Here is a 7,219-nt window from a genome sequence, read left to right as displayed (position 1 = left end):
TTACTTAGATATTAATACTATTCTCCATTCACTTACATAATTTGGGAAAGCGAAGCGATTTGATTGATTTGATTATATTTAATACACGCAATATGAAATGATATTAATAAATTTATTTTTCGAAATGCTTATAAGATATATGGAAATTTGTTTCATTCTGAAATAAAAGAAAATAACGATTGCCATAATTTTTAAGGAATTATATTAATTTAAGATATCTATATAAATATTTTAGCATATAAATGAACCAGTTACTTTCACTTAAAACTAATTGACAAAAATAAATATAATATCGCTTTCATAAAGTATTGGAATGTAAGTTTAAAATATATAATATTAATCAGTACAAAATGTAGATTAAGTGATTTACTTCTATTATTAGTTTTATACGTTAAATATCAATTGTATAAATGTGTAATTTTGTCTATTCAATCATTGATTATTTATATATCCATATATGTCCATGTTGCATATATATAATTATTTTTTAAGTTATTGAAAGAACGAAAAGAAAAAAAATACGTAAAAGTGATATATGACTTAAAAAATATAACACTGTACTGTTTACTAGATAAATATTATAAATAAAGATTTTAAAAGTCATCTTATTAAATTTAAATGGTACTTGTGCTTATATAATTGCTATTAGTGCTTACTTGTATCATTGTTATTTATTAATTTATTTTTCTTTACCTTTTTATAATCCTTTTACTTTTCTTCATTTATTATTATAATCACGTTAAAAGAAATATAGATATTAACTTTTGCACTATAAATCTTCAGTACTTTTCATCTTAAAGTATTTACATGAGCGATGCGAATTAACTAAAATGTAAACGACAACAATGCATAAATACAGTTTTTTTATATTGTTTTCCTTACTTTCTTTTCATTTTTAAATGCCCTTAATAGCCTAGAAAATAATTGTGTGAATATATACTTTAGTTTAGACATATAGTATACGCATACATATGGGCAAACATTTCTCTCAACATTTCATCTTTACATTTTTCAAATATTACATATATGTCATAGAAAGCATAAATATTTTCGTTTTTATAATTTATAATAACGAACAATATCTTCATGTACATTTACAATGAAATTTCTTTAAGCAGTAATATACAAACTCGGTTAAACTTAATAATTTGCTTATTTAGATTACTTCTCATTAGATTTTCGTCATTTCTATCAATCGTAAGATGAATGCACTGTTTTCAATTAGAGTAACTAAGGATTATTTGAAAAATTGTACCAAATTTTTTATAAAATCTCGTGAAAATGTAAAAATAAAGGGAATTTCATTTTTAGTGTCTATCATATTCAGGATTTATAAAATTAAATGTGCATATTAGAAAAACAATACTTTAAGAAGAAGAAAATTAATACGATATTAGCGTAAGAGAAAATACAAATGCATTATTTGTGGGCACATTATGCATGCGTTATGTAATATAACAAATATATATAAATATCTCATTTAACGTGTGCGATTGTGTATTTATATATTTTTTCCTTTACTAATTTGTTTTACTTAAAAAAAAATTGTTATTGTGATGTTATCATTGAAATAATAATAATGCTCAAATGTGTAATAAATTCAAGTATAATTGCACACGTCGGAATAAGATCTTTTATCATATTACACTATTTCCTTAAGACTATAGTGGCTACATGAATTTATTATATGATGATATACATTATTTCCTGGAGTATTTTCGCGTCTTCTAATGACGAAGGGTTTATAATTTCCGACTTGTTTGCTGCTTTTTTTTATAAACGAAGTTTTACTGAGTCATGGCCAATTATTTCGTGCTACTTACAGTTCAGTAGTAATTACATGTAATTGGTGTTTCAAATCCTATATTATATTAACTTTATATTAGATTATATTTTTATAACAATTCTACAATAATATTTAATTATATATCTTATACATAAGCATACATATATATATCCCTTAATTTTATCTGATTTTTACTTTCTATTTCCACATACGAAAATTTGATCTGTACCAATTCTAATTCTATTTATTGTACACTTTCTTGTACTCTACGCAGCATGGGGTCAATTTGATTTTCTAAAAGATGTATTATATCTGGTAATATACTAAATTTATACATTATGCGTGTTCTACATTTGTGACATCTTGATACATTAGAATATAGAAAGTGTCTTATGTATTACCATGATTTCTACATGTAACAAATTTAATAGTACTTGAAAAAAAATTATTTACTTCTATTTCACTTAAAGTTGCTTCTGCAGCATTATAGTCATTTTACACACGTTGATAAATCTATTTACAAAAGATTCACTATGATACCGATGCACTTAAACATTTTGCAAATGATTGATTCAGTGTTTTTATTCAGCAATAATTAAATTACTTTGACAGTCCTCTGCTTCGACTCCTGTTACCTCACGTTGCAGCATTTTTTTAACTTTGCTTTCAATCACTGTCTTTCGTTCTCATTTCTTGCACATATATCTCTTAATTGTTCCACCTAATTACTGCACTCATCTGCATTTTCTTGAACATTTGAATGAAAATAATTTATACAAATAAATCATGAATCCTTATATTGTATTTATATTATATCATCTATAATATTTTGTTTAAATAGGATTATTTTATCTATATGTGTAGTGTCTATGATTTGTCTTTATATATAATATCTTATGGTAATAATCCTTGAACGGAGATTAAAGTTTTTTTTACATTATCTATTTATTTTTCATAAATAATTTAGAAATTTTTAAGAGAAATATAGAATTTATTTTTAAAAGAATATTATCACTACCGATATTCATTTAATCGCAATAAAGCATCATAATCATGCTGCAATTGTATATCAGTAACATTAATCTACATTATAAACTATTGATTTTTACATATATAAATTATTCATTGATTATAAATTATACAAAAGATTTTTATATATATTAATTTTTGATTTTTAAGTCTAACAAGGCTCATGCAACTAATGGTTATATAAGATAATGTAGCGTTACATATAATTTTTCACTTCTCCCAGTCACTCTACTTATTCCCATATTTTCATGTAATATAATTATAAATTATATTTTTTTAGGGATTTCAAGAAGCAAACCTGACGCAAATCAATAGCAAAGGAGACACAACCCTATTCTCAATAGTAACACAGGAGATAACAATTAATAGGAGAGTGGATAAGAATAAATATGAATGACAACGAAATAAATGCGGTAGGAAAGTATCCCAGGATGTGATTTTAGAATCCTACTATAGCCAATCATCATATATAAAAAGGAATGATCAGCAATGGCCATGATAAAATGGCCATATTTCGTTATATTCGAATTGAAATCAGATTCAAAATATATTATGGAAATAACACAAGGCGGACACAAATAAATGTAAATAAAATGCAACTGTGATGTTTACATAAAGATGCGACTAAAAAGCAACTAGCAGGTAACTTGTAGACTAACTAGGCGCAAATCTGACGCAATCTTGAAGGAACCCTATGCTCAACTGTCCCACCCGAGATGTATAAATAATAATAACTATGACAGTAAATAAGAATGACAACGAAATCAATGCGATAGATAAGCTATCTATGAAATTATTATAGAAGTTTACTTTAAACAATCTATTTATCAGATGAAGTATGAAGAGCAAAGTAAAATGTACGTACTTCGATATTATCGAGTTGAAATCAGATTCAAAAGATACTATTAAAATATTGCAACACAGAGGCAATTTAGACTGAACCAATCGATTGAACAATGCAACTGTGACGCTCACACATGCAATTAAGAAGCAACTAAGAAGTAACTAAAAGGCAACTGAAACGCATGCAGGGAATACTATAGCAAGCGAATGCACTTCAGATGCAAACCAGACATAAACGAGACATAAACGAGATTCATCCATGTTCTCAAAATCCTACGCTAGACGTATAAAGCATTATCCGTGGGAGATTCAAAAAGAATAAATATGTATGACAACGAAACAAATGTCACAGAAAATTTGTCTACGAAACAAATTTAGAATTCTAATGTATCAAATCGATTTATTTGATGAAGTAAGATTTGCAATGTAAAATATACGTAATTCGCTATATTCCAGCTGAAATTAGTTTCAAAATATTTTCTTGAAGTTAAGCAACGCAGATGCAACTAAACAGATGTAAAATGGAACTTTGACGCATACAGATGCAAATAAGAAGTAACAAAAAGGTAACTAAAAGGCAACTGAAATACATGCAGATAAAAATAAGGCAACCTCACACCAGAGCCAATCAAGTCGCAAGAGTGATGCAAATCTGATGGAAGCATGAGGCAACCCCACTCACAAAGGTCCTACCCGTGTCTTACAAATAATTGTCAATAAGACAAAATAGGAATGATAAAAAAATAAATGCGCAAAAAATATTTATAAGAAATTATTTTTGTATGTTCTATATCCAATAAATTAATCTGTTCAAATAAGATATGACAAGTAAAGTGTACGTACTTCGATTTATTTGAGATAGAATCAAATTAAAAAGATATTCATCAAATCATATAATACAGATGCAATTCAGATTCAGTCTATTTGTTCTAATATGCAAATGTGACGCTACAGGAGTCATTAAGAAGCTACAAGGTGGTTACTGAAAGTTATCTGAAACGCATGCATAGATAACTAAACCTAGCAAACACAACAGACACAAACTAGACGCAAATTAGACGAAAACCAGACGCAACCCTACGCAACACTATTTTTATAGTTCCTAAACGAGACTTATACATAATAATTAAAACGAGATAAATCAGAGTAAATAGGAATGGAAACAAAATAAGTGCGTTTAAAAAGTTTTCTAAGTAATATTATTAGAATCCTAATATTCCCTTTCTATTTATCTGATGAATTATGATCAGCAACGGAAAATGTACGTACTTATATATATTCGAGTGGGAATCAGGTTCAAAAATAATTTTTAACCCTTTACAGTCAGCTGTCCCATCTCATGGGACATCGTAATTCTAGCGTACCACTCGGATGTCCCCTCTCGTGAGACATTAAATTTGATTAGTGATTACGGGTAATTGAGTTATTTCAGCGCAACTTTTTAAAACATTCATGCTTCTTTGAGGTTTTCTCTTAAAATGGCACAAGAAATCAAATCAAAATATAATAAAATTACTAACATAAATACAAAGAAATGTCAGCGAGTTTTATGTCATACGAGAACGGGATATGCGTGCTCACTACGGTCCGAGCACTTCAAACGCGCCACTTGAGAAAAGGGATAAGGCAAGCTTGTAGAAGAAATGTCGGTATACAAACATAGCACGCACTGTATAGTGAAATTTATAATCATAAATATGATATCGTCCAAGCAACAAGGCGATGAAGAGCGTGCATAGATATCGATAGCGACGAAAGTGGTACGGAAGAACACACACCGCAACATGACGGATTTCTTGGGAGTTGGAAATGTGTGTCGTTAACTCATACATTAATTATCGTATCTCAAAACAAACAAATTATGAAACGCCAATTACGCACCACAAGTTTGTCAAGGCCAGTTGAGGGGTGATTTTCGTGAATCGAGAAACCCGTCCATCCACATCGTCTGCAGACAATAGATTAGAGAATAAACTACATATTCCTGATGTGGGGCAAAAAAAGTGAGATTACATTGTTTGTTCTGATAGGAAAACATCTGGTGACAGGCGTCAAACTACTTATTATTGTCAAACGTGCACTAATCAGCCTGCAATGCATTTTTGGGACAGTTGTAAAGTTTATCACACTGTACAAAATTATAACAAATAAAATATTAATTGTTTTGCAAATATACATTTCTCGATTTCAACCAATTCATATAAGTCCAATATCATTATAGTATGTTAATTAGTTCCGAAACCATACTAAATAATACGAGGGTCTGTAAATGCACATTTCTGTCACAAAGAATCGCTGAGTAACTGGTAGCTAACGTCCAGAATTGTTCGGAGTGCAAAAGATTAAAATAAGAAAGCAGACACAATTTAGAGTCAACCAATCGGATGCAAAATGAAACTGTGACGCTAACTGGCGCAACTAAGAAGCAACTATGAGAAAATTAAGAGGCAACTGAAACGCATGAAGAGAAAACTAAACCAAGCAAACACATATCAGACACATAACTGTCGAAAAAAAATTATAAGCATATTCTCAGAGCTCCTACCCGTGACTTATTAATAATAATTAATGGGAGAGTAATTAAGAATAGGTAGGAATGATTACGACATAAGTGCGGTAGAAAAGTTTTTCAAGTAATTATTCTAGAATTCTACCATATCCAATCTATTTATCAGTTGCAGTATGATTAACAATGTAAAATGCACTTACTTCGTTATATTTCAGTTGAAATTAAATTCAAAAGATATTCTTCAAGTAATGAAATAGAGACGCAATCCAGACTCATCATTTTAGACATAAAATGTAACCGTGACGCTAACACACGTAATTAAGAAGTGACAAAGAAATAATTTAATGGCAACTAAAACGTAGGTAGACACAACTAAACCAAGCAAACACACACTAGACGCTAATCAATGGCGAACATGTCGCAACCAAATTTACAAAGGTCCTACACCGGACTTATTAATAATAATAACCATTTGGCAGCTGACGTATTTTTTCGGACATATGCCAAAACTGCGGCAGTAATTGCGCGTGTATGGGAAAAAATGTAAAGCACTTTTCATACAATGAACTCACTTCTATTGCAGTCCAACAAGAAAAATTAAGAAATACCATTTATTTACATAAATTTGTTTTAATTAATTTTGTGAATGAAATTGGTAATAAGCACTTATAATTCAATCAAATTAACAAAATAATTTCTTATAATCTTTTGGCATAAAAAATTTCTTCGCATTTTTGGCACAACATAAGAAGAGTGCGAAAGCATTCCTCAGCAGTCAAACGGTTAAATAGGACGGTAAATAAGATTAAATAGCCATGACAACGAAATAAATGCGATAAGAAAGTTTTCAATGGGATTATTTCAAATTTCTACTATCGATAAACTATTTATTTGTAGAAGTGCGATTATCATTGTAAAATATGCGTACTACAATATATTCAACATGAAATCAGACTAAAAATACCTCATTGTAATAACGCAACGCAGAAGCAAGCAAACAAATGTAAATGTAAAAGTGACACATCTAGACTCTCCTAAGGAACAATTACGAG

At 29.1% G+C, this 7,219-nt stretch overlaps 1 pseudogene; it reads right to left on the bottom strand.

The window, feature by feature from the left end:
- Nucleotides 1-1,642: 1,642 nt before the first annotated feature.
- Nucleotides 1,643-7,219, bottom strand: part of LOC146872801 (rab GTPase-activating protein 1-like) — a 35,767-nt pseudogene continuing 30,190 nt past the window's right edge.

Source organism: Vespa mandarinia, chromosome 8, assembly GCF_050613455.1.
Source record: "Vespa mandarinia isolate Hongniang chromosome 8, ASM5061345v1, whole genome shotgun sequence".
Classification (NCBI taxonomy): domain Eukaryota; kingdom Metazoa; phylum Arthropoda; class Insecta; order Hymenoptera; family Vespidae; genus Vespa; species Vespa mandarinia.
This window is presented reverse-complemented; position numbering and strand designations above follow the sequence as displayed.